A 25,389-nucleotide genomic window follows, 5' to 3' on the forward strand; every position below is an offset into this window, starting at 1 on the left:
GCAGGAGAAATATCTAATTTAATAGCTTACACATGGGGAACCCACCCAGCCATGGAAATTCTAAAGTCAGGCCAAGTGAGGGATACGCGTCCTCCCGAATCGAGAAGAAGGCAGGGGTCTGGGCCTTCAAAGAGAAGGAATGTAACTTCCATGTTATCAAGGGAGGGGTTCTCTGGAGCTCACAGGGGCTCCCCCGCCTTCACCTCAAAACCACCTCCATGCCAGAGTGGCCCGTCTTGGGTCTCGGGGCGGCCCGCCCTCAGCCCCCAGAGCAGTTAAAACTACAGCCACGCTACTTAAACCTTCCAGATGCCTACAGTGAAGGTTAGTAATCAGCTGTTACAAATAAACAGCGTGGACGGCGTGCTCTTCCCGAGGATCCGGAGGACTCGGATCGGCTCCATGGGGGCAAGGTTCTCCCTTCTTCCCTTGCGGGTTCTTCAGCGGGGCTAGCGATTAAACTGACGTAAGGCAGACTGGCAGCAGAGCAAGAAGTGTAACACCGTGCGGACGTCCCGGGCACACGGGAGACACGCAGGAAGACCGAGCAGCTCCCTGAAGTGGCTCAGGCGGCCGCCGGGAACACCACCTTCGGCGGCAGCCAGAAGGGCGCTGGGCTTGGGGAGGGGGGGCTCCGGGGGGGGGGGGAGCAGGGAGCGCGCAGCACGCAGCTCCCCGGGCTCGGTCCCCCACCGGGGCCGGCCCTGCCGGGCGACAGGCTCACACGCGGACGTCGCGCGTGCACCCAAGCGTCCGCTCCCAAAGGGGCCGCTTCCGCTCGGAGCTCCCCCTGCGCCTGCCGTGTCTCATTCATTACCCTGAATGTGGCCTAAACTAGCGGAGGTCACGGAGGCGGGTCCCCGGGCGGCCGAGGCCGGCCGGCCCCGGGGAGACGAAGACCGGCGCGGCTCGGGCGTCCCAGACCCGCCGCCGCCGCCGCCAAGCTCGGTGGGCGCGGGGCGGGACGCGCGGGGGGCTCCGGGGCACGGCTCCCCCCACGCCCGCCTCTCGCCAGCGCCCGGCCTCCGCGAACCTTCGGGAAGGCGGGCGGGGCGGAGCGCATGCGCGGCGTCAGGGTCGGGCGGAAGTGCACGTCGCCGCGCCGCCGCCGCCGCGTGACGCACTTCCTGTTTGTTGTCGGAGAAAGGAGAGAAAGGAAAGCGCGAGGGAAGCCGCCGCCCGCCACCAGCCGCCAGCTGCGCCGCCGTGCCGGAGCTGATGGGACCCCGGGGCCGCCGCCCCGCCGCGCCTCCTGCCCGCTGCCGGCTCCCTGTCCTCTGTTGAGGGCCAGCCCGCGGGCGGGGGTCGGGCCTCGGGGCCGTGCGTCGGGGGGTCGGGGACCAGGGGCCTGCCGTGGGGCCGGGGGCTTCGGGGGTGGGCGAGGTGCTGGGGCGGCGGTGGGCTGCGCAGTGGCCCGCTGTGGAGTCCGGGCGGCCGTTGAGGCGGGGGGGGGGGCGGGCCGCGCCGGGTGGGCAGTCCGGCCTCGGGCGGGCGGTCAGGCGGGGGGGGGGGGTGGGGGTCAGGCCGGGGGTGGGCGTCGGGCCGCGGAGCACGGGGACCCGGTGCGAGGCCGCGGGCCCCCGCAGTCGGGGGGTGGCACTCGTCCTGGGCCGGCCCGCGCCGGCGGTTGGGCCGGGGCCCGTGCGGAGGGCGGGCGGCGCGGGGCCGGGGTCACCCCGCGTCCCTCCAGTTCAGCAGCGGCGGGGGGGCCCGGCGGCGTGAAAGGCAGGTTTGTTCTTTCTTTCAAGCTCCGCGTGGAGGAAGGAGCCCAAAGCCGGAGACCAGGCGGGTCTGCAGAGAGAGTGGAAGCCTCGTGGGGGGCGGCGCTGCGGGGCTCCGGGAGACGCGAAGCCGCGTTCCCGGAACTTCCCCCTGGGATTTTCTAAAGTTTGGCGACTAGCAGAACGCCCGGATTCCAACCGACATGGCCAGTGTGCGTTGGGGGGGAGGGGGGGCTGTACCGGAGCTTGCGGTTTATGGCCGCTTCTGCCCAAACGGGGGTGGAGTTGGCGAGAAGAGTAAATCGCAAACTTCGCGTGGCCCAGACCTGTTTTGGGAGGCAGCAGTGGTTGTTAGGGGCCGCGGACGGGAAAGGGGGCAAGGTCACACCGCCACCTGGCGGGGGGGCGGGGCAGGCGGAGCGGCGCCCAGTTGAGTTGGGACCAGAATTCGTAGGACTTCGAATTGAGTTAGGGGAAACTTGAACGACCGACCAGCAAAAGGAGAGAAGAAACTTGTCGTTGGAACGCGTTTCCTGATCGTTTTCTCCGCTGATTGTGTGTATCAGAAGTGTTTTAATGACACACGTATTTACAGCCTGCCTCTCCCCCAGACTACCCCATTCTCAGATTTCTCTGGGAAATTTAATCTGGACTTCTCCTGTTCACAGTAAGAGACTACAGTTTCTCTGGGGTTAGTACTTGCGTGTATATAGTTTAATGTTTACTTACTTTTATTTTGTTTATTTGTTTTTTTTTTTGAGAGCGAGGGCAGGAGCAGGGGCGGGGCAGAGAGAGAGGGGAACGGGATCCCCGGTGGGCTCCACACGTCAGCACAGAGCCCGACGCGGGGCTCGAACGCACACCAGAGAGATCACGATCCGAGCCGAGGCTTAACCGACTGAGCCACCTATGTGGGGGCCCCAGTGCTTCTGTATTTGTATGCCCGGTAACGAAAAGATCCGTGCTTTTTATGCACATTATCTAGTGGGCGGTGGAATGTTTGTTACTCGCGTCTGAATTCGGGAAGTAAATGGGCTTGGCGGAGTGGTTGGTGGGTGTGGGAGCCGGGAGGCTGAGTTTTGAAATGGGCCTAAGCAGCCTTGAGCTGGTGCTGTAGAAGGGGAAGATTGGAAGTTTAAAAACGAGGCTTTAAAGAGTTTCAGGAGTTCAGCACCCTCGTAGGAAAAAAAAAAAAATCAGTGTTGTTAAGTTTGTTTTCTTGACATGGTGTATTTGAGAGGTATTTTTGGTTGCCGGTCTGACTTACCTGGAGGGCTGGGTGGGGAGTATCCTTTGACTAATATTCTGAAGAGTAAATTATGGGTAGGGAATTACACTATTCCTGCAATTAAGTGGCTTACAATAGCTTTTCTTTTTCAGCAAACTCATGATTCTTACAGGTGTAAGAATTAAGAGTAGACTCGTTTTTCCTTGTATTAACTCTGTTTTGGACAGTTTCAAACAAATACAGTTGTACTCCACACCATCAATAGTTTTCAACCCAGCAAACTCAAAAATCAGGTTTGTGGTGGGATGATGTATGCATGTGTATTTTTTAGTTTTAAAAAGGGACTTTAAAGCTCGGTAAGTTAGTTTTTCCCATTAAAAAATTGTTTTTAATGTTTATTTTCAAGAGAGGGAAGGAGTGGGAGTGGGGGAGGGGCAGAGAAGGGGTTGGGGAGACACAGAATCTGAAGCAAGTTCCAGGCTCTGAGCTGTCAGCACAGAGCCCGACACGGGGCTCAAACTCCCGAACCTCAAGATCATGCCTGAGCTGAAGTCGGACGCTTGCTTACCCGACTGAGCCCCCAGGCGCCCTGGTAAATTATTTTAAGTTCAGCTTTTCAGGGTTGCAGTGTAATGCTCACTGTGTCACCTTGGTGATGTTTCCTGTTACCTTCCACTGAGGTTACAGCGGTGGGACTGCCATCAGCCGCTGTGATGGTTAAGGGTGATTATGTTCCATTTCTGATGTCTCTGGGTGAGGATTAAGTTAATGGAATCAGGCTTTATATTTGTAAGTTGATGTTTTAGTAGGGTATTTAAAAAGCCTTATTTCGCCTTTTTACTATCTGGGAAATGATTGCAAAATTTAGAGTGGTGGAGGTCTATGTTGGAAATTTGGTTTGCTCTAAATTTGTTCAGGACACCACCTAGTGGGGAAATTGGCATAATTGCAGGCTTATTAGGGAATTCTCAGGACAGGGTCAGTGGCGAGATGTAACAAATGCTGTAGTGTTTTATTGCATAAATAAGATCTGTGAGAACTTTAAGTTCAGGAGGTAAATGAGAAGAAAAGCAAAGTTGGTGAAGATAAGAATAGTAGTGGAAGTGATTATTAGGGGCCCCTGGGTGGCTCAGTCACTGAAGTGTCGACTCTTGGTTCTGGCTCAGGTCAGGACTTCATGGTTTGGGAGTTGGAGCCCCAGGTCGGGCTGTGCACTAACAGCAGAGCCTGGTTGGGGTTCTCTTCTCTGCCCCTCCCTTGCTTGTGCTCGCGCGCTGTTTCTCTTTCTCAAATAAGTAAGTAAATAAATAAATAAAATAAAAAGAAAAGGATGATAATGTAGGAATGGAAAGACAATTTTAAAGCCTAATTGGAAAAAACTTCTGGAGTTCAGCTCGGAGAATTTTGATGCTTTCGTTATGGGTTGATTTTAGGTGTTTTTCAAACTTTGTAATTTTAGGGGTGCATGCAGAAACCAGTCGAACTTTTTAAGAAGCTTATTTATTTATTTTGAGGGAGTGTGAGCGGGGGGGGGGGGAGAGAGAGAGGAGGGAGGGGGGGGGGGAGAGAGAGAGAGAGAGAGAGAGAGAGAGAGAGAGAGAGAGAGAGAGAATCCCAAGCAGGCTCCGTACTGTCAGCTTAGAGCCTGACTCAGGGGCTCGAACTCACAAGCCTGGAGATCCTGACCTGAGCTGAAGTGAGTTGGATGCTGAACCCACCGAGCCATCCAGGTGCACCCGTTGCTGACCTCTGTTGTTTAAATGTTCTACTTAAAGTTTAAAAAATACCTTGTTATTTTTTTCAATGTCTCATTTTTTTTTTTTAATTTTTTTTTTCAACGTTTATTTATTTTTGGGACAGAGAGAGACAGAGCATGAACGGGGGAGGGGCAGAGAGAGAGGGAGACACAGAATCGGAAGCAGGCTCCAGGCTCTGAGCCATCAGCCCAGAGCCCGACGCGGGGCTCGAACTCCCGGACCGCGAGATCGTGACCTGGCTGAAGTCGGACGCTCAACCGACTGCGCCACCCAGGCGCCCCTCAATGTCTCATTTTTAAGGTGGGGAAAATTAATTGCCGAAAAAAATTATGAAGGGTGCCTGGCTGGCTCAGTCGGTGGAGGGTGTGACTCTTGACCTCAGGGTTGTAAGTTCGTGGCCATTGTTGGGTGTAGAGATTATTTGAAAATAAAATCTTAGAGGAATTAAAAAGGTAGTTAAATTTCTAAGGGTTGCATTCTACGTCAGTGGGGGGAGGAGTCTGTTTTATTTATATCCGTAATACCTTATTTCGAGAGCTATTCCTTATTTGGACACAGTTTGGTGTTTTTAAAAATGCTACCCCTAACATTTGTAAGGAGTTTTGGCCATTCTAGATAGACAATAGCAACCACGGTGAACGGCTGTGAGGCAGTAGAACTTCGTGGGTTTGTTTTTTTGTGTGTGTATATTTATTTATGAAAATACTCCAGGTGTTTTAGGATTCTTCACTTCAGTTGCAAGGATCAGTTGTATTTGGAGTGTGATTCCTTCAGGTGGCATGTGATCTGTGCCCTTGGAAATGCTCATCCTACTTTTCACCAGCAAAGGCTATTGCAGTTTGCCTTGTATCTGTGCTGGGGCCTCCCTGTGTGTTCCCTGGGGCAGGCCTGGAACCTTCTCTTGTGTGTTCCCTTTGTGCCTGTCGCATTGCTCCAGACCCAGGGTGTCGAGAGAATACTGGTTGAATTGGATCCTTCTTCCAGGCGTGTCTTTGTCCTGATTACCCTGCTGCGGTAAATGAAATCCAGATTTTAGGAAAGTTGGGGGCAAAAATACCCAATTTGCACTCACAAGTACCAGGACTGAGTGCTTGCCGTGTCTTCTCTTGTAATGAAGGGACTTTAGTCGTGCTTCTAAGTGTCTGATAGTTGACGATGGCCGGTTTTTGCAATCGTTGGTCTGGGATCTTGAGTTACAGCGGAAGTAATTTCCTCGTTTATGTTGGGAATACTTAAGGACACGTTAGGTCAGCACAAGATAAAGACTTAGTGGATGGTCTGTGATAAGGAGTGACAGTTCATTTCTGTGTTTCCCCACCTACGTATGTGTTTGTTCTGGTAATTTGTCAGGTAATGAAATGACACAGAGGAAACTCCCAGACCTCTTTCTTGTTGAACGTCGGGCCTGCTGCTTTTCCACGAAGCGACAGCATTGCACTAAATTAGTTTGATGTCACAATTAAACATTTTAGAAAATGTTTTCTTTACAATTATGACTTTTCTGGGTTAGTAGAAGTAATGAGTGTTTTGATTTTCTGGTTTTTAAAGCTGAAGAGAGGGAGTGTCTTCAGTGGGTTTTTGACCTGGAATTATGTTACTTGAAACAGTGTAGAACCAGCAGCATTCTCCCGGTGGGGGGTGGGGGGGGGATAGAACAGGCCTTGTGCAAGAAAGGGGGTTTCTGCCTTGAGCTCCATTTTCAATGTTGAGTCTCATGGATTGGGAAGGAACAAAGGAGGTTTTGTTTCTGTTTTGCAAGCAGAGCAAGGTTGCTTAGATGTTAGGTGGAGAGATGTTTGAGAAAGGTCTGGTGGAAAGATGGTCACTTCTGTGGGTGGCTAAGATTTGGGATACAGAGTAACAACATTTCAGAATGTAGAGGTGTCTTAAGTCCCAGGCTTGAGGACCTTGACTCCAAGAGTCTGTTAGAGGTCTAAAAGGGTGGTGTGTTTGTAGCAGTCATGTTGGACACATACGTTCTTGAGTGTCTTTCCCTCTTTTGTAAAATAGTAACAAAACCAAGGTTTCGTAACTGAGCTGTGTAGAAAATTTGGCTTGTTAGAGCTAACTCATCACGGAGCACCTCATGTAGGTCATCAAATACCTACTGTGTTTGTGGTCAAAGATGAGGGTAGGTAAACTTCATGGACAAGAGCACTCCTCACCTTATTCCATAGAGATCCTTTCTGTTTGCACCTTGTTTCTGGGGTGGGGTGGGGGAAATGGTATTTGGAGGGAGGGGTAGTGAAGTTGTGCGTTTAGTGGTGTCATGGGATATTTTGTTACATTTAACTTCCGTCTTTGTTTTGGTGCCCCAGGGTTCTCTTTGTAGCTAGAGGTTTTCTTTCCCTACGGACTGGTTTGCATGCAGTTGATGAAGAGTATTTGATTTAAGGGGCTGGATTTTTAGAGATTATCGTATTGAATGGAAAATGAGGTGGTTCATTGGTCATAGGAAGTCTAAAGTGAATCAGGTGAGGTTTTGAAAGTACGCAAGAGGTTTGGGAATCTGTAGCGTGCCTTTCTAGTACTTTTTCAATGATGTACAGGAAAAGAAGTTAGTAAAGGTGGTTTGATTGGGAAATAAATGCTCTTTTTTCTCTTGGTCATTGAAGTGAAATCTCACTTAGAAAAAATGACCAGACTTATTTTACCCAGAATTCTACCATCAAGAACTCTCTAGGAATATAACACTTGTAAATGTTAATAATGATGGTTTAATTCACCTGTAGAGTGGTTGTAGAAGTTGCTAGCTGACTTAACTTTGGGAACCAGAGCTTCTGTTTCGGTATTGAGGTCATGGTACAGGGGTTAAAGTGCAAGCAACGTTAGAGAAATCGGTATTTGAAGTACCAGCCTTCACTCCCAGGGACATGTTGGCAATTGTGTGTGTGTATATGCCCCAGCTCAGTTTTCGTGGTTGTAAGGTTTACTTGGAGGAAAGCAAGAGTCTCCGTGGGCAGGGTTGGACCCTTCGGAGTTAGACTTGAGAAACGGTTAATCCAGAGAATCTCTGGGAAAGAGGAGGCATTTCATCCTTCGAGGGCGATGTGCTGTGAGAACTAATCTCTTTACTCCAGCAGCTGTTTTCTCAGATGAACCGAAGCTTTAGACTACAGGATTTCTCTGTGTGTCGTCGAGACTACTGAAGTGTAACCTAAAAGAAGCGAGAATCTGTTTTTCCGGAGACCGCTAGTCCGTGATCGTTCAGGTACAGCGTAGTGGATGGAGACTTCTTGAGAAGATGAGATTAGGATGTACAATATCTGGCATATTGGGTATACGGGAACATATTTTCTTACAAGTTTGTTTATTTTGAGAGAGAGAGCATGCCAGCTGGGGAGGGGCAGAGAGGGAGAATCCCAAGTAGGCTCCACACTGTCAGTGCAGAGCGCAACGCAGGGCTTGAACCCATGAACCTGAACTGTGAGATCATGACCTGAGTAGAAAGCGAGAGTCAGATGCTTCACCCACTAGAGGAGCCTCCCCACACACTAAGTGGCTCTGTAGACCACATCTCTGTAGGTCTCTGTTTGTGCTTCTTTCTCTGAGCCTCTGTGCTGACGGGGTGCCTGTCCTGGGCTTGTCTGGACTCGCTGAGAGTTTGAATTGCCCTCTGTCTTATGTTGATAGGAGTACTCTATAGCGACCACTTCTTCCAGCCCCAGCAAGTGAGTATTTTTCAGCTCGGCTGGTGAATGGCCCCCATTGAAGGAATGGATGTTAGAAGACATAGTGAGAACTTGGTTTCCCCCCCTCCCGCGCCAAACACAAAGGCCAGCAGGTGGAAGAATGGGCAAAGGACCTAGGCCAGCAGTTCAGTGGAGGCACTTACAGATAGCTCTTGAACGTGAAAAGATGCTTAACTTCATGGGTGCAGAACAGATCGGGCTTCACTTAAGCGGCTGGAAAAGTCAGACGGGTTAGTGTTGTTCCTGAGGGTGGGAATGGGAGGCTGATGATACTGGTTAGGGTGGAAATTAGCGCAGCCTCTGCGGAGGGCAGGTGGGTGAGACGGTATCTTTTTCTTTCTTATTTTTTTAAAAGACCCATTGTTTTGATGTGGAAATTTCTGCAGCGTACTTAGTGAGATCCTTCTTTTTTTCTCATGTCTCATGTTTATTTATTTGGGGGGGGGCAGGGAGAGAGAATCTAAAGCAGGCTCTCCGCTATCATGGCAGAGCGCCATCTGGGGCTTGATCTCAAGCCCCCTGAGATGAAGTCAAGAGTTTGGAAGCTTAACCTACTGCGCCCCTAGGCTCCCCCCCCCCCCCCCCCCCCCCGCAGTGAGCTACTTTGGCGTCTCACTTCTGTATCTGAAGAGAGCAGCTTATGCTTGGAGGGCCTGGGTCTGAGCTTGACTCCTGGTTCGCTCGTTCACCACAGTGGTGTGCAACTCTGAACCCTGGGTAGGTACCGTCTCTGGGCCTCGGGTTTTCCGGTGCAGAAATAAGGGCAGCGGTCCTGCCCTCGGTGCCTGAACTGGGTGCTCCCGTGTCTGTGGTGCCTGCCACCCCGTGGGATGGCTTTCATTGTTAAAGGGGTAATAGTGGCCTGTGTGTGTGTTTTCTGAAACTGCCCTGCCAGTAAGGGCCTCTGCAGCGGGAGCTGGGGTGCAGGCCTGGTGCCTGGTTTCCATCTGACCATTACTTCTGGTGGTGGTGCCGCCGTGCCCACATTTCTTTGTCCTGGTACTGCATACATTTTTTTCTTTTGGTGATTTAGTCCTGAATTCTTTATTTCTTTTAAAAATTTTTTTTTTTCCAACGTTTATTTATTTTTGGGACAGAGAGAGACAGAGCATGAACGGGGGAGGGGCAGAGAGAGGGGGAGACACAGAATCGGAAACAGGCTCCAGGCTCCGAGCCATCAGCCCAGAGCCTGACGCGGGGCTCGAACTCACGGACCGCGAGATCGTGACCTGGCTGAAGTCGGACGCTTAACCGACTGCGCCACCCAGGCGCCCCTGAATTCTTTATTTCTTATATTGACATAAAGTTGGCCTGTGACCTTGTAAGTTTGGGGCGTATGTGTCCTTATACGTTTATGTGTTGTAGTATAGTAATAGCTGTGTAGGTAACACCTTTATCAGGTCACATTATCATCTTTGTGTGTGTTTGTGTTTCACGTGTATTTTTTTAATTTGCCAAATTCAACCTTGCACGCTCTACCAAAAGTTTGAAAGATGCTAATTTAAATGTCTCCAGTTCTGCTCTTTTCGTTGACTGAGTTTATCCTTGTAAGGCAGGAGGTGTGTTCAAGTCACATGCAGTGTCATTTGCCTGAACGCAGACTGGGAAGGAATGGTGTTAAGTGTTGCCGGCGTGGCTAGCACAGTTGACCAAGCAAGTAGGTAGTGACGGGCTCCATGCAGTCGTCAAAGATGGTTGCCCAACAGACGTTAAAAAGATCGCCGTCACGGACCGAGTCCTAGCCAATGAGAAGATTTGCTAATTTGCTCAAGTCTTCCTAGAAGTGAAATCTTTGGGAGATTTAATTAGGAAATATAAACCCTTTATGCACCAACACTTACAATACTGAGTGCAGCATGCGTATTGATGAATCGATGGGGCTTCAACTGATTCACCAGTGGAATACGAGGGAACTTTAATAGTTCCCTGACATTTTGTTCCCCAGAGTAACTGTACTCAGTCTCCTCATAATTTGCTGGGGACTGGATTACTGAGATCGAAAGCTAACTTTGATGGCTTCTGCCCTCAAGGAGTTTATGATGTAAAAAGCCTGGAAAACAGTGATGGGTACGAGATAATGATGCATGCTATGATGGAGGCGTGTGTAAGATGCAGTTTCAGCGGAGAGGAAGCTAGCTGCACCGAAGTGTCCTCCGGCGAGGAGGCGTGTCCTCCGGCGAGGAGGCGTGTCCTCCGGCGAGGAGGCGTGTCCTCCGGCGAGGAGGCGTGTCCTCCGGCGAGGAGGCGTGTCCTCCGGCGAGGAGGCGTGTCCTCCTTGCAGTTGGAGGATGCAGAGGGCACCTGGGAGGGACCAGGGCACTCAGACCTCATTGTTCAAAGCCCGATGGTGAAGTCCGGTTTGCACCTGGGATGGTGGCCGGGAGGATACGAAATCAGGGGACGAGCCTTTGATGCTGTGCAGGAGTCTGAGGTTCCGCCCCCCCCAAGATGACACGGGTGACATGTGTGATGGGTTTTGGTAGTAAATTAATGAAACATTTCATCTTAACTGTTGCAGGAAAGATAACTAGCATCTCTAACTTGTGTTTTTTGTGACTATTACAGCGTGTCCATTGACACCAATTTTTAAGAATGTTAAAAAAAAAAAACAGTAAAGGTGACAGGCACGAAAAGTAACCGGCCAGAAACCGGCAGGTGTACTGACTGAGGCCTTGCGGGTGTGCGCGGGACGCAGACCTGCCTCCTGTGCATCCTTCCACTTTTCCCGGTGGGTGGTTGACCCATGGGAGAGGCTAAGCTAGGGAAGGGTAGCTGCTGGGTCGTAGGGGCCTGGCCGGCCGGGGTTCAGGGAAGGGGCCTGGGCGTCCAATTTGGTTAGCTGAGGGGGTGGGGGGAGCCCGTGGGAGTGTCTCGTGGAAGAGCGAGCTCTTCGAAGGGCCTGAGAGGAGGCTGATGGAGAAGTGGGTGGGTCAGTGTGCCACGCAGGAGAAATTGTTAGGTGGGTTGCAGAATGCTTTATTCAGACTGTGGATTTTTTTTTTTTTTTAATGTTTATTTATTGTGAGAGAGTGGGTGGGGTAGGGGCTGGGAGAGAGAGAATCCCAGGCAGGCTTCACAGTGTGGGCCCGGACTCGGGCTCAAACCCACAAACCCTGAGATCATGACCTGAGCCGAAACCAACAGTGTGGAGCCTGAGCCACTCAGGTGCCCCCAGGCCATTGATGTTTAAAGTGGCTCTTGAACCATTTATGGGTTTTTACCAGTGTCCTTTGTTGCTCTTTTTGTCTTCCTTGCTTCCAACTTTTTTGCCTTTTGTAGTTTGTTTTTTTTTTTAAGTTGACTTATTTATTTTGAGAGAGGGCGGGGAGAGAATTGCAAGCAGGTCCCTCACCTTCAGCACGGAGCCCAGAGTGGGGCTTGATCTCACATAGCAGGAGATCACCAGCTGAGCTGAAATCAACCTGGGACGCTTAACCAACTGAGCCATCCAGGCGCCCCTGCCTTTTGTAGATTTAATTGAACGTCTCATGTGATTCCATTCTCTTTCCTTTTTAGAGTGTTACCCCCCCCTTTCCTTTTTACCTTTTTTCGTGGTCGCCCTAGAGTTTGCAGTGTTCCTTTATGACTGACTTCACAGCCATCGACACTGTCATGGTCCCTGGGTAGTGCAAGCACCTTCTGATGCCAGTTCTTCCCTCCTGCCTGTGGGGTTCTCGTTCCTTTCACCTGCAGGAAGTCTAGGGATGTGCAGAAGGGTCTGTCGTGGAATACGCTGTTGCCGTTATTTGAAGGAACAGTTGCCTGTTAGATTGCTGAGGAAAATCAAAGCGTGTGTTGTATCTACCTCTCTTTTCTCTGGTGTTCATTACGCAGATCTGAGTTTTTGTCCTACATCATATTCCTTCTCTCTGCAGGGCTTCTAACATTTTTTGCAAGGTGGATCTGCTGGCAACAAATTCCCTCAGTTTTTGTTGGCCAGAGAAGGCCTTTCTTCTTCACTTTTGCAGGATAACTTTTCAGGCTACAGAATTGGAGGTGGTGTCCACCCCCCCCCCCCGCCCAGCACTTTAAAACTGTTTCTCTCCCTTCTTTCTTACGTGGATGGAATTCTTTTGCTTCCTCATAGGTGGGCTGTCTTTTCCTCTGGCTTCTTTCAAGATTTTTTTGATCTTTGATTTTCTGAAGTTTGAATGTGATACGCCCAGGTGTAATTTTTGGGTATTTATCCCACATAGTGTTCTCCGTTCTTCTTGGAGGTGTTGTTGGGTGCCTGACGTTAATTTGGGGGAAATTCTCATTTAGTCCTTCAGAGCTGATTGATGCTTCGGAGCCCTCTTTCTGATCCTTCCTTTCCTAGCTCCGGCGCTCCGGCCGCGGGCTGCACCTCTGCTGGCTGCCCCACGGGCACTGGGCGCTCTGCGGTCGGTCTGTTCCTCCCCTGGCTTGTCTGCCCCTTGGCTCAGCCATGCCCCGTTTACTACTAAGCTCATCAGAGACCTTGCTCTTTTCTGCCGGGGTTTCGCTCTCTAGCATTTCTTGCTGACTCTTAGGAATTTCACCTCTGCTTACGTTGTGCCTCTGTTCTAGCGTGTAGTCTGCTTTTCCATTAAAGCTCATAGCTTTATATCAATCACAGTTTCACCAGATTCCTGATTTGGTGATTCCTGCACTGGTGACTTGTGCCGAGGCTTGCTTAAGCCTGCCAGACTGTGTTTTGCCCTCTGGTATGCCTGGTGATGTTTTGTTGAAAGGTGCGCATGAGGTACCAGACAAAAGGAGCTGCTTGCTGTCAGTAGGCAAGTGGTGTGCAGGCTGGTGGGGGAGGTGGAGGTGTCCCCGTCCCTGAGCAGGTCTCCGCTTTCTGGTCCACTTCACCAGTGCCTCCCACTTCCCCTTGGGTGGGACAGGAGGGCAGGAGGGGACTGGAGTTGGGTATTTCCCTGCCCCCAGGTAGGTCGGGCTCCAGCAATGTATTTCCCCTGAGGGCAGACTTCCTCTAGAAGAAAGTGGTGTGTGCTGTTTGGGGGGGGCGGGGCAGAGAGAGAGAGAATCCCAAGCAGGCTCCTCCCCCAGCACGGAGCCCTACTGGGGGAGAGGGGCTCTGTCTCACAAACCAGCAGATTATGACCAGAGCCTAAATCAAGAGCCAGACATTCAATCCACTGAGCCAGCCAGGTGTCCCTGTTTTGGTATTTGTATTTATTTTGTTTTAAAGTTTATCTATTTAAAAAATTCTTAAAAAATTTTTTTTTAATGTTTATTTTTGAGAGACAGAGAGATAGCACAGGTGGCCGAGGAACAGAGAGAGGGAGGCACAGAATCTGAAGCAGGCTCCAGGACCTGAGGTGTCAGCCCAGAGCCCAGCACGGGGCTTGAACCCACGAACCGTGAGGTCATCACCCAAAGTTGGACGCTCAACCGACTGAGCCACCCAGGTGCCCATCCCCTATTTATTTTTGAGGGAGAGAGAGCCCATGAGAGCATGAGCAGCCGAGGGGCAGAGAGAGGGAGAGAGAATCCCAAGAGAAAACCAAGAGCTGAATGCTCGGCACCCCACGTTTTGGTATTTTTAGATGGTTCCTTTTCCCTTGCCCGAAGCCCCAGTACGTTTTTGTCCCAGATTTTCCGTGAGGGCTGGTAGAGCTCATGAAAGTGTGTACCTCAGACTTGTCCTCACAGAGCTGCCAGCAACCCCGGCTGGTGACAGTTCGGATTTCCCTGTCAGCTCATCGGATTTCCCTGTCAGCCTCTCTGGAGGCTTCTGCATTGGCGAGTTCCCATTCTGTGTGCCCACCTGTGTTTTCAGTGCGGGAGGCACACCTCACTTATGGGACAGATCTAAAAAAAGAAGCTGTTTCTTGGGGTGCCTGGGTGGCTCAGTTGTTTGAGCGTCAGACTCTTGATTTTGGCTCGGGTCGTGATCTTACGGTTCGTGGGATCGAGCCCCGCGTCAGGCTCTCTGCTGACCGTGTGGAGCCTGCTTGGGATCCTCTCTCTCTGTCCCTTCCCCACGTGCATCCTCTCTCTGGCAATAAACAACCAAAAAAATCCCGTTTTTCTGTTCAACTTTGTTTTGCTTGTTGGTGTGGAGTGGTGACTTTACCGCTCTTTATGTGTTGGAAAGCAGAAGTCCTATCTGTAAGGAGAATCTTGGTGGATGTTTCAGGAGGAGGGAGAGTAAATGTGTCTGTTGAGTTTGCCATTTTATTTATTTATTTATTAAAAAAATTTTTTTTTAACGTTTATTTATTTTTGAGACAGAGAGAGACAGAGTATGAACGGGGGAGGGTCAGAGAGAGGGAGACACAGAATCTGAAACAGGCTCCAGGCTCTGAGCTGTCAGCCCAGAGCCTGACGCGGGGCTTGAACTCACTGACCGTGAGATCATGACCTGAGCTGAAGTCGGCCGCTTAACCGACTGAGCCACCCAGGCGCCCCGAGTTTGCCATTTTAAATATGAAACCTGTATGTTTATCTCAAAAGAAGTTGACCTTTACAGGTTGATCCTGACGTCCTCAGGTACCCACTGGGATGAACTAGGCACCGAGTCAGGAGTTGTCAGCCTGGCCGGGGCGCAGCAGTTGTCAGCATTTGTGTTTCGCCGTATTTGCAGTGTGTGTGCTGGGGTGAGAACACTTTCAGAGGATCTCGCTCCGACTGTGGCGTTGGACTGACACTGGTGAAAGGCCCAGGACATCTGCCCTTGACTACCACCCGTATCTGTCCTGAAGAACGCTGTTCTAGAATCCTCGTGGCACTGTCCTGATCACAGCGTAGCTTGAAATCGTAGCTGATTACTTTATGATTGGCAAGCACATACAAGTATTTTTAATCTTGTTACTGGTAACTTTATTTTTGGTTTTAATGTACACAGTAGTTTAGGTTTAAGTTGCATCTAAGTAAACTCTACACTCGTCTTGAGGCTCAAACTCAAGACCTTGAGATCTCGAGTCCCCGGCTCTTCTGACTGAGCCAGGCAGGTACCCCCTTGTTCTGTAATTTTTAATCACATCGTGAGGTGTACTGGGGAGATGTACACTCAATTTTTCTACTTATGTGGTATTCACCTGTGTATAGGTAGGTACTACGGGGCCTTTAGGACACACTTCCTGAAAGTCCTGATGTTGAGGGTTTATGGGAGTTTATGGGAGGAGGTACTTTTAGTTAATGGGATTTACTTTAGTGGCTTTACTAAAGAGGTGGAGTTTTTTTAGGAAATTTCATAGATTAACACACCAGTTGTCCCAAGAAGCAGTTGTTCTTAGCTGAAAGAATATGACGTCTTGGTTTTCTGTAGCTTTCTTAAAATACAGGAGTGGGGTCCCATCAGAAGCGAGAGAAGTTTCGGAACACCATTGGCAAAGATTACGTAGTGAATTATCTCACCCAGATCGCCTGTAAGCCTGAGTCGGTATCTGTTAGGTTGCGGACCAGCCCTGTGTGTTGTGGAGCTCGCTTTGTCCTCTGCTTGTGTTTTCCAGAATGGAGGTCAGCAGCCACGTGTGGCTGTGGGGCCCTTGAAATGTGGCGGGTGTGACCAAGGGACGGGGGTTTCCAAGTTTTGTTTAATTTTAATGACCTGAGAAACAAACGTGTGTGTGTGTGGCTGGCGGGCTTATACCGTCAGGCCGTGGAGTTTCGGATGCTTGTTGGGGGCCGTTTCCAGCTGCCTGAAGCCTTTGTGGGCACCTGTGCTTTCAGTTGACGTGATCTGCCCCTGCATGTAATGATTGCTTCCCTACTTGGCGCCTGGATGCAGGAGAGAAGCCGCTTTTTCCTGGCAGTGTCCACAGATGGTGGGGGGCAGTGAGTAGGGAGCCGCATGCCCCCTGGGCCTGGGTATACCTGAGAAGAGAAGGCAGGAGTCCCACCCTCGAGGGCTCCTCTTTTTCTGGTGTTACCTGTTCCCTGTGACCTCAGGTGCGTGTGTGAGGCCACGTGGGGGGTGTGGGACTCACAGCAAGTCCTGGATGAGGGCTGGACAGCAAGTTCTTTCCCTCCCTCAGACTCGCTTGCGGTTGGGGCTGGGGAGCAGGGACACTGGGCTGATCTCAGGAGGGTGAAGACCATTTTAGTTCATTTATTTATTAAAATTTTTTTTAACGTTTAATTTTTAGAGACATACATAGAGACAACAGAGTGCGAGTGGGGGAGGGGCAGAGAGAGAGAGGCAGACGGAACCCGAAGCAAGCTCCAGGCTCTGAGCTGTCAGCAGAAAGCCCAACTCAGGACCTGAATTCACGAACCGCGAGCTCATGACCTGAGCCACCCGGGTGCCCCCCCCCCCTTTTTTAAATGTGTTTTAATTATTGGGGCACTCGGGTGGCTCAGTCAGTTAAGCTTCTGACTTCGGCTCAGGTCACCATCTCATAGCTGGGTCTCTGGACCCCGCATAGGTCTCTGTGCTGACAGCTCAGAGCCTGGAGCCTGCTTCGGATTCTGTGTCTCCTCCACCTGGCTCATGCTCTATCTCTCAAAAATGAATAAACGTTGAAAAGAAAATGTGTTTTAATTATTTGTTTTGAGAGAGCCTTCATGAGCTGGGAGCGGCAGAGACAGAGGAGAGAGAATCTCAGGCAGGCTCTGTGCAGACAGCTCAGAGCCCAACTCGGGGCTCACTCTCATGACCCATGAGATCACCACCTGAGCCGAAACCAAGAGTTGGACACTTAACCGATTGAGACACCCAGGCACCCCTAAAATCTTACTTAAAAAAATTATTCTTGAATTGTATCCTTTTTCTTGAGCCCCCCCTCCCCCACCTAAGTCTTACCATACTAACTTCTTGCCTCTTATACGGGCCATGTGGTTTCATAGTTTCGTCTGTGTGTGCGGTCATTGTAGTTGAAGCTGAGGTTGTCTCTGCACAGGGAGCTTTCCGTTTGCTTTCTGTTTTCCAGTTCATCAATAAATGGCAGTGTTCTTTTTAGCTTTGTTTGCTTCATTGTCTCCATACATATTTGCGTTGTCTTGACTAACCTGTTTACATATTTGTTTTCTAAACTGGGTGACTTATTCTCTAAGCTAGCGTATGATGGTTATCAATAAATGTGATTACAGTCACTCAGAATTACATCATTGTTTTCATTGGGAGTAAATATGTTGATGGTAGAATGGGCGTCAAAGAGGTTTTGATTGGTTGGAACAGTGGGCCAACATAAGCAAGGTGGACTTTTTGGGGCGAGCTGTGAGGCTCATTGATCTGAAGAGCCGCCGTTGCACAGAGGCAGTAGTGGGAGGCAGCAGGGCGATCACAGACTCAAAAAGGCATAGCTGAGTTTATGTTGATAATTGAAGTCAGGTATGGTTCTTACGAGAGTTGACCTAACACTGGTGATCCAGGTTCAGAGGAGAAATGTCTTGTTCCCTTCCGTTGGTGACATCTGGACCGTCCCTGCATCATTGATGGTGCCGGAATCTGGGTAGGAAGGGATCGCGGCCTTGGAGCTTGCTCAAGGTGGAGATTTAGGAACCCAGAGATGTAAGGCTGTATGTCTAGAGAGTGAAAAATTCACGATGGTAAACCCCTGAGTGTTTGAAGATACCTGTGTCGAAGAGAAATTCAGCCCGCCCGTGGACCAGGGACCAAAGGGTGACAGCTCCCTGGAGGCCCGCTCTTCACCACGGAGAATCCAGTAACTGTCCAAGATTAAGGGCTGCTCCCTGGACTTTGTTCAAGCAGGAATGTTTGGACTAAGTGTTTTATGAGGCAAAGTTAAAAGCCGGTTACTTAAGAGGTCCTTTCGCTTAGCAAGAACATGCGGGTGCTGCTGGTCGAAGTCTGTGCTTTGAGAAGCACCCCAGTTATTACTTTCAGAAGGGTAATTTTCTGATTCTAGCATTTCTTGTGCATCTGTTAGCAGGAATTCTTTAAAAAGAATGTTGGCTCATCGGCCATTCGGTCGCAAGCATAGTTCGTCCAGCGGCAGGCAGCACAGACCACCCGGGACTCCTGCTCGTGTGTGTGCTCGTGTGCTCGGGACGCATGGCACTCCTGGTGGTCCCGTCACCGTCCCTTCCGGTCCACGAGTGCTCCATCAGCTTTGTTCTCGTGTCCTTTTGAACTGGCTCTACTCCTTTTTGACTTAAGGTTTTTGTTTTTTAATTTGGAGTGATTTCAGATTTACAGTAGCGTTGTCAAGATGTCGACAGACATTTCTTGTCCACCCTTGACTCAGTTTTCCTCAATCTAACCACAGTACACACCCCCGAACGGAGCAGCCGACGTTGGCACGGTGCTGTTCTCTAGACGCTTGAGTCCCGTCCGGCCGGTATTCTGCTGAATACCCTTCTCCTGCTCCACACGCCAGTCCCGGGGCCCAAGTGTCCCCGTTCAGTTGCTGTCACTCTCAGTCACCTTCAAGGTGTCACAGTGGCCGGCCTGGGACGTCGGCTGCGTCTTCAGTTTCTTGCTTGACGGCGTGTCCTCGGCTCATCTTGCGCCTCTGCCCCAGACTCCGTGTTGGTCAGCGAAGTAACGTCTCGTTCCATCTGATCCTCGGCGGAGCTGACCGTGTCCTTCGTAGCTGGTTCTGTCCAGTGCTGGACACCATCTCGCATCTGTTGTGACAGCACCTGTGTATTTATAGCTCACCTTGGCTGTGAGAGAAGACGGTGTGATTAAGTTAAGAGGCTCCTGCAGCAGGAGGGGCTGGTGCCATTGAAGATGGAGAGAGTGGAAGGGTTTTGAGATAGTTGGCAGCTAGGCCTGGTGAAACTGTGGATTGCCGTGTGTGGGTGTTCTGTCACGGGGTGGGTAGTGGTGTCGGTGAGGGCGAAATTTCCAGTCCACAGCGTGAGAGCACGAGGTAGAATTCAGTCGCGGAAGACCAGGAGTGGGGTGGGGACCCAGTGAAATTTGGTCCTGTTCTATTTGCGACGTCTGTCACACGGCCAAGTGGCTGTGTCAAGCAGTCATCTGTCTATTCGTGTCTGAAGTGCCAAGCAGAGACCTAGGATTGGAGCTTACGTTGGGAATCGCTGCGGGATCCGTGGTATTTGCGGAACGGGGGTGACGATGAAGACCCGGGAGTGCAGCCTGAGAAGGGGTCCGGAACCCTGGCTTCCCCACCCTGTGCCCACGGGGCTCGTAGGGAGAGGAAACCACAAGACGGACGGACCGGAAAGCCCAGTGTGCCGAGGGCTTGGGGCGCCCAGCTGTGAGAGCTGTTTCTGGGGGTGCCTGTGCTGGTGGGGGTCGGGGGGCGGGTGGCGGCTGGGCAGGACCGGGTGAAGGAGCAGAGGAAAGGGGAGGTACGGACAGCCTGCTGCTGCAGGGGCGGTGGAGGGTGAGGGGTCCGGCTCTGCAGACAGCTGGTCTGATGCACACTTCAGTTCGTTTGCCTTTTCTTCGAGGGGCCGTCTCCGTCTAGGACGCGGGCCAGGTGGCCGCTGTTCGCCATCACGCGAGTGTTGCTCGTCTCCCGGGTGCTGCTACTTGATGGTTCTCCTGCGCTCGCTCAGCCCCAGTGACCGTCCTGGGGGTGTCTCTGGTTAAGGCACCGCGGCGTTCACATCTGGCAAGGCTGGGCCAGTTCCCACGCGTGCGCCGGCTGCCTTGAGGGCCCTGCCACGCTGCTGTCGTCACTTGCACGGAAACAGGCACCTGAGTGCCAAGGCTGGCGAAACTGGACTTGAGAATACAAGCTTTGAAGTGAGTTCAAGGATGTCTGAGCGGTGGCATCTGACTCCCCGGGTGACCTCTGGCCACGTGTGGCTCAGCCGTTAGGAAGTGGGAGCCTAGTTCTGAGACTTTTCTAACCCTCGCTCCATTGGGCGCAGTGGGTTGCCCGGTCCTGCAGTGCTGGGAGCTCCCGGGATGCCCTGCGGGTCCAAGCGGCAGCAGCTGGAGCTCAGCAGGGACCAGAATGTCACGTAATTTTCCGCCCTCTGAGGTAGGGACGCAGGGCTTCGAGTTTGCTGCTGTGGTTGCAGCTGTTGTGCTGTAGTTTGCATTCGGGGTTTTTCTTTCTGAAGATGTAAGCTTGCTGTGCTTCTTGGTCTCGAGAATTGATGACCTCTTCTGTGGCTAGTAATTTTAAGACGGTTTGGCTGGTGTCGCTGACTCGGTGGTGTGCTCTGAGTGTAGTAACCACCACGGAGGAAACGTTTTCTTGAATGTTTATTTTGAGAGCGAGAAAGAGAGCGCCTGCCCTCGTGAGCGGGGGTGGGCAGAGAGCAAGGGAGAGAGAATCCCGAGCAGGCTCCAGGCTCCGAGCTGTCAGCACAGACCCTGAGATTGTGACGTGCCTTGAAACGAGGCTCACGCACTTAACCGACTGAGCCACCCGGGCGCCCCGAGGAAACCTTTTAAAATTGGGTACTCACTCCCATCTTGTGTAGTTGAGTGCATTTCACACAGATACCTCAGTATTTTAAGTTGAACCTACCGAAACAGTTCAAAAAGCTATATGGTGAACGACCGTGTTCTTGGAGGTACGTCCCCCAGTTACTGTTGTGGGTGCTCGTGGCAGGGGGCCCTGCCCCCCATCTCTTTGGCATAGAGATTGTTGCAAGTTTAAAGTAATCAAAACCCAGTGGAAGCCTGAAACGCCCTCGGCCTCGCTCTCAACCGCCTACGTTTACATTGGAAAGGAGGAAGCCTGTCCCGGAAGAGAGCTACCTCCTCCGAGACTCCCCTGTACCTAAGGAATCTGCGTAATGTCCAGACATCTCTCGTCTTCTTGGTAATTAGCAGACTCCCTCCCTTTTGTGTGCTCGGACCCTCCGTCCCTTCAGCTCGGAAGCTTCTTGATGCCTCACACTGTCTGTGGAATTTCCTGTGAGGGGTGTGGGTGCCCCTTGCACGGGCCTGTTACAGTTGAGTTTCTGCTCTTAAGTTGCTCTCATGTCACCATGATTCTGAGGCCCCCTTTGAGGACCGGAGGGCAGACCCCAGTAATATTTTTGTTAGGGGTCTGTCACGGCTGTTTGGATTTTCATGTTAGGTTGTAGGAAGAGTAACCATATGGTTTTCTCTAATTTGTAATTTAAACAGATTCTGAAAAAAAAGAAGAAAAAATTCTGAAAGGGACGCCTGGGTGCTCAGTCTGTTGGGCATCCGACGCTTGATTTTGGCCCAGGTCGTGATCTCATGGTTCAGGTTCATACGACCAGGCCCCGAAAGCTGGAAGCCTGCGTGGGATTCTCTCTCTCCCTCTCCTGTCCCTCCCCCACTTGAACCTTTTCTTTCTCTCTTAAATAAGTAGTAAAAAAAAAAAAAAAAAAAAAAAAAGATGCCTTTAAACAAATTGTGGGAGTGTATTTGAGAAAAATACATATTTTGGTATTCAGAATGACAAGTCTTGAGTTCAAAAGTCTGTTCTGAGTTCTTAACCTTTTTAAAACTTTTTTTTAAGGTTTATTTTGAGAGAGCGAGTGGGGAGGGGCACAGAGAGAGGGAGAGAGTCCCAAGCAGGGTCTGCACTGGATCTCATAGCCTCGAGATCACAACCAGATGAGATGTCAGGAGTGGGACACTCACCTGACTGAGCCACCCAGGCACCCCTGAGTTCTTAACCTTCTGATCTCTAGAACTGTTAATGCTGCATTTGAGGTTTTGTACGGTCTGTTCTAAATATTTCTTTCATCATGTGATCAAATTGATAATGACATTTAACCTAAATATTTCTAATTTCCTTTGACGTAAAGGCTTTCTCTCTTTTTTAAATGTTTATTTTGAGAGAAAGACATCATCGAGTGCAAGTGGGGGGGGGGGCAGAGATAGAGGGAGACACAGAATCCCAGGCAAGCTCCATCCAGGCTCCGAGCTGTGAGCACAGAGCCCGACGCGGGTCTCGAACCCATGAACCGGGAGATCGTGACCTGAGCCGAAGTCGGACGCTCAATCGACTGAGCCACCCAGGAGCCCCCCCCCGCCAAGGAAATTTCTTAACATAAGAGTTTTGTTCTCACGGTTGTTCTTTTCTGGTTTTGTGATATTTGTTTTCCATTTTTGTTCCATTGTTTCTTTAAGCATTCCAAAACTTCAATGTTTAAGCTTTGTTTGGCCAAATGGGCACATTTGATAAGAACCTGGATTTTTTTTTTTTTTTTAATATTAGATTTTACTTTCAAGTAACATCTACACTCGACGGAGGACTCAAACTTGTAGAACTCTGAGGTCAAGAATTGGATACTCCAGTGACTGAGCCAACCAGGCGCCCCCAGAACACGGATTTTCTAACTGTTGGCTGCTGGGCCCTAGTTTATGTTACTACAAGTTTATGCTGTGTTGCCACAGACTACAAGAAGTTTGATAAATGCCCAGATCTTAAAAGCTTAACCTTCTGTTTGGTTAACAGTAGGACCGCGGATGTGTCTTTTTAAAAAATGTTTTTAGGGGCGCCTGGGTGGCTCAGTTGGTTAAGCCACCAACTCTTGATCACAGCTCAGGTCTTGATCAGGGTCACGAGATCAAGCCCTGCCTTGGGCTCTGCACTGGGCGTGAAGCCTGCTTCAACAACAAAACAACAACAACAAAAACAAAAAATTATTTTGGGCACCTGGCCGGCTCATTCCGTAGAGCATGCGACTCTTGATCTTGGGGTTGTGAGTTTGAGTCCCATGTTGGGGGTAGTAGTGTTCACTTGAAAAAAATGTATTTATAAAAACGATATGTAAATAACTTTTTAGCAACTATAAAAACTTTTATTTCTTGAAAGGGGAAGGAGGTTTTTTTATTTTTTTATTTTATTACTATTTTTGGAAAAAGGGCATGGGAGAGGGTCAGAGGAGGGAAGAGAGAATCTCAAGCAGGATCTGTGCCGACAGAACCCGATGCAGGGCTTAAACTCACGAACCATGAGATCATGAACTGAGCTGAATTTGGATTCTTAACTTACTGAGCCACCCAGGTGCCCCCCAATTTATTTTATTTTTGAGAGAGAGAGAGAGAAACAGCATGAGTGGGGAGGGTCAGAGAGAGAGAGAGGGAGACACAGAATCCAAAGCAGGCTCCAGGCTCTGAGCTGTCAGCCCCCAGTGTGGTTTCCTATTCGTTATTGTGATTATTTCATGAGTCCTTTTTTTGTTTCTTTTCAAGTTCTTATTTTAGACTCTTTTTAAAAAATTTTATAAATGTTTGTTCATTTTTGAGAGCAAGCATGAGTCGAGGAGGGGCAGAGCGGGGGTGACAGAGGATCCGAAGCTGTTTCTGTACTGAGAGCAGTGAGCCTGAAGTGGGGCTCAAACTCATGACCTGTGAGTTCATGACCTGAATGGACTGAGCCACCGAGGAGCCCCCGGCTTATTTCAGATTCTTGGGGGTGTTCTAACTTACTCCTGATGCTTTCCTCGTATTGAGAATTTGTCAGCTCGTGTTCAGCAGCAGGAGTTATGTTTTCAGCTGGAATCTTTGTGACTTAGGTTGTAGAGATACTTTTTTCTGCAGGGCGCCTTTATTTGCTTCACCATCCTAGGGTAATGTTTAGTAATTTTGAAGAGTGTGGGTCATTGCAGGATAAGGAAGGTAATGAGATTCCATTCTGTGCCTCTGACTGAGCCTTCAGGCTTCCAGCTGCTGGGGGGACAGGGCTCTTCTCCTCTTTGAAGTTCTTTGGAGGGTTTCTCTTCCCCACTCTGTTGTAATTATGGCCTTTTGAGAGCCACGGTATGGGGGGGGGGTCTCCGTTGCATCCTCTGGGTTCCTGTGCCTCAAAAGCAAGACCTATCCTGAAAACAGGGCACCCCTCCGCCGTGTCAGGATCACCACTTCTGGGAGCTCAGCTTTTTTCAAATGTCTTTGCTGGACGTCAACATTTCTAGGTATTCCAAGGTGATGGGGGATCTGTTCCAGGTCACCCTGTGGTACTTCTTAAGAAGTTTTTTTAAGCTTACTTCGTGAGAGCGCGCGAGCAGGGGAGGGGGAGAGAATCCCAAGCAGGCTCTGCGCTGTCAGCACAGAGCTTTTGAGGGGCTCCAACTCTCAGATGGTGAGATTGTGACCTGAGTCCGGGTCAAGGGTCGGACGCCCAATCTCTGAGCCTCCCAGGTGCCCCATCCCGGGGTACTTTTGAGCTGTTGTTTGTGTCGCGCTCCTGGACTAGTAATGCGTAGTTTTTACGTGCTCCTTCCTGGCCCTTTGTATGTAGACTTTCTTTGTAAAGGGCTTGGCACGCACACAGGTGCCGAGTCGTGATGTAACACTGGACCTTCTTACCACGGTCGCTCCCCAAACGTGGGAGACACCTGTGCAGGCGTCTTGTTTTGGGAAATGGCGTAATTTCTCGCTGGGCATCGTTTAACCCGGCCGTCGTCGTGCCCCAGCACTGTGGCCTTAAGACTGTGATGGCGTGTGCTCGCTTCCAGTCCGAACGTCTCTCTCTGAAGTCTGATGGTACAGTTTCTTGCGGGGGGGGGGGGTGGGGGGGAGGGGGGGCGGGCACAGAAAGCCCAGCTTCAGTTGTGGGCGGAGTAGCCTGAGTGAGGGCCTTGCTCCACTGGGTGAAGTTCCTGTGTACCATCCAGGGATAGGCCTGCTGCTTGTAAGTTCTTGGTCATTAGTTGTATGAAGTGCTTTTAGCCAATCAAAGTAAAAGAAGTAAATCCGTTAGATCTCGCCTCTTAATTTTTTTTAATGTTTATTTTTGAGAGAGAGAGGGAGAGCGCAAGCAGGGGAGAGGCAGAGAGAGAGGAGACACAGAATCCAAAGCGGGCTCCAGGCTCTGAGCTGTCAGCACAGAGCCCGACGTGGGGCTCGAACCCACAAACTGTGAGATCATGACCTGAGCTGAAGTCGGACGCTCAACCGACTGAGCCACCCAGGCGCCCGATCTCACATACGTGTAGTCGGTCTGTGGCACCCGAGGCCAAGCCTTGTTAGCAATGGTAGGAGTAGGAGGGGTTTTCATTGTCCTGCCCTGTGAAGTGACAAAAGCCACTGAAGCAAATCGCTGCTGCTAGTTTTCCACTGAAGGCCTAATCTGTAGGGAGAGCCGGTGGGAGGGTGAAGCCACAGGGTGAAGTTAACAGTAATAGCTCTGCTGTCAGAGACCTTTCCTTTTCCTTTCCCAGGGACTCTGGGGGCGTGC

General features: G+C 50.6%; 1 protein-coding gene across 3 annotated transcripts in view; it reads left to right on the top strand.

Annotated features, from left to right (window-relative positions):
* The first annotated feature begins 1,189 nt into the window (after positions 1-1,189).
* DNAJB6 (DnaJ heat shock protein family (Hsp40) member B6) overlaps positions 1,190-25,389 on the top strand; it is a 69,445-nt gene continuing 45,245 nt past the window's right edge. For 2 of the 3 annotated variants that reach the window (XM_030308907.1, XM_030308911.1), the window contains exon 1: positions 1,190-1,279. The gene's annotated coding sequence lies outside the window, so the exon portion shown is untranslated. Of the gene's footprint in view, positions 1,280-19,836; positions 20,013-25,389 lie in introns of those variants that run through there. The other variant, XM_030308909.1, reaches the window with a different exon arrangement.

Source organism: Lynx canadensis, chromosome A2 (genome assembly GCF_007474595.2).
Source record: "Lynx canadensis isolate LIC74 chromosome A2, mLynCan4.pri.v2, whole genome shotgun sequence".
NCBI classification, from domain to species: Eukaryota; Metazoa; Chordata; class Mammalia; order Carnivora; family Felidae; genus Lynx; species Lynx canadensis.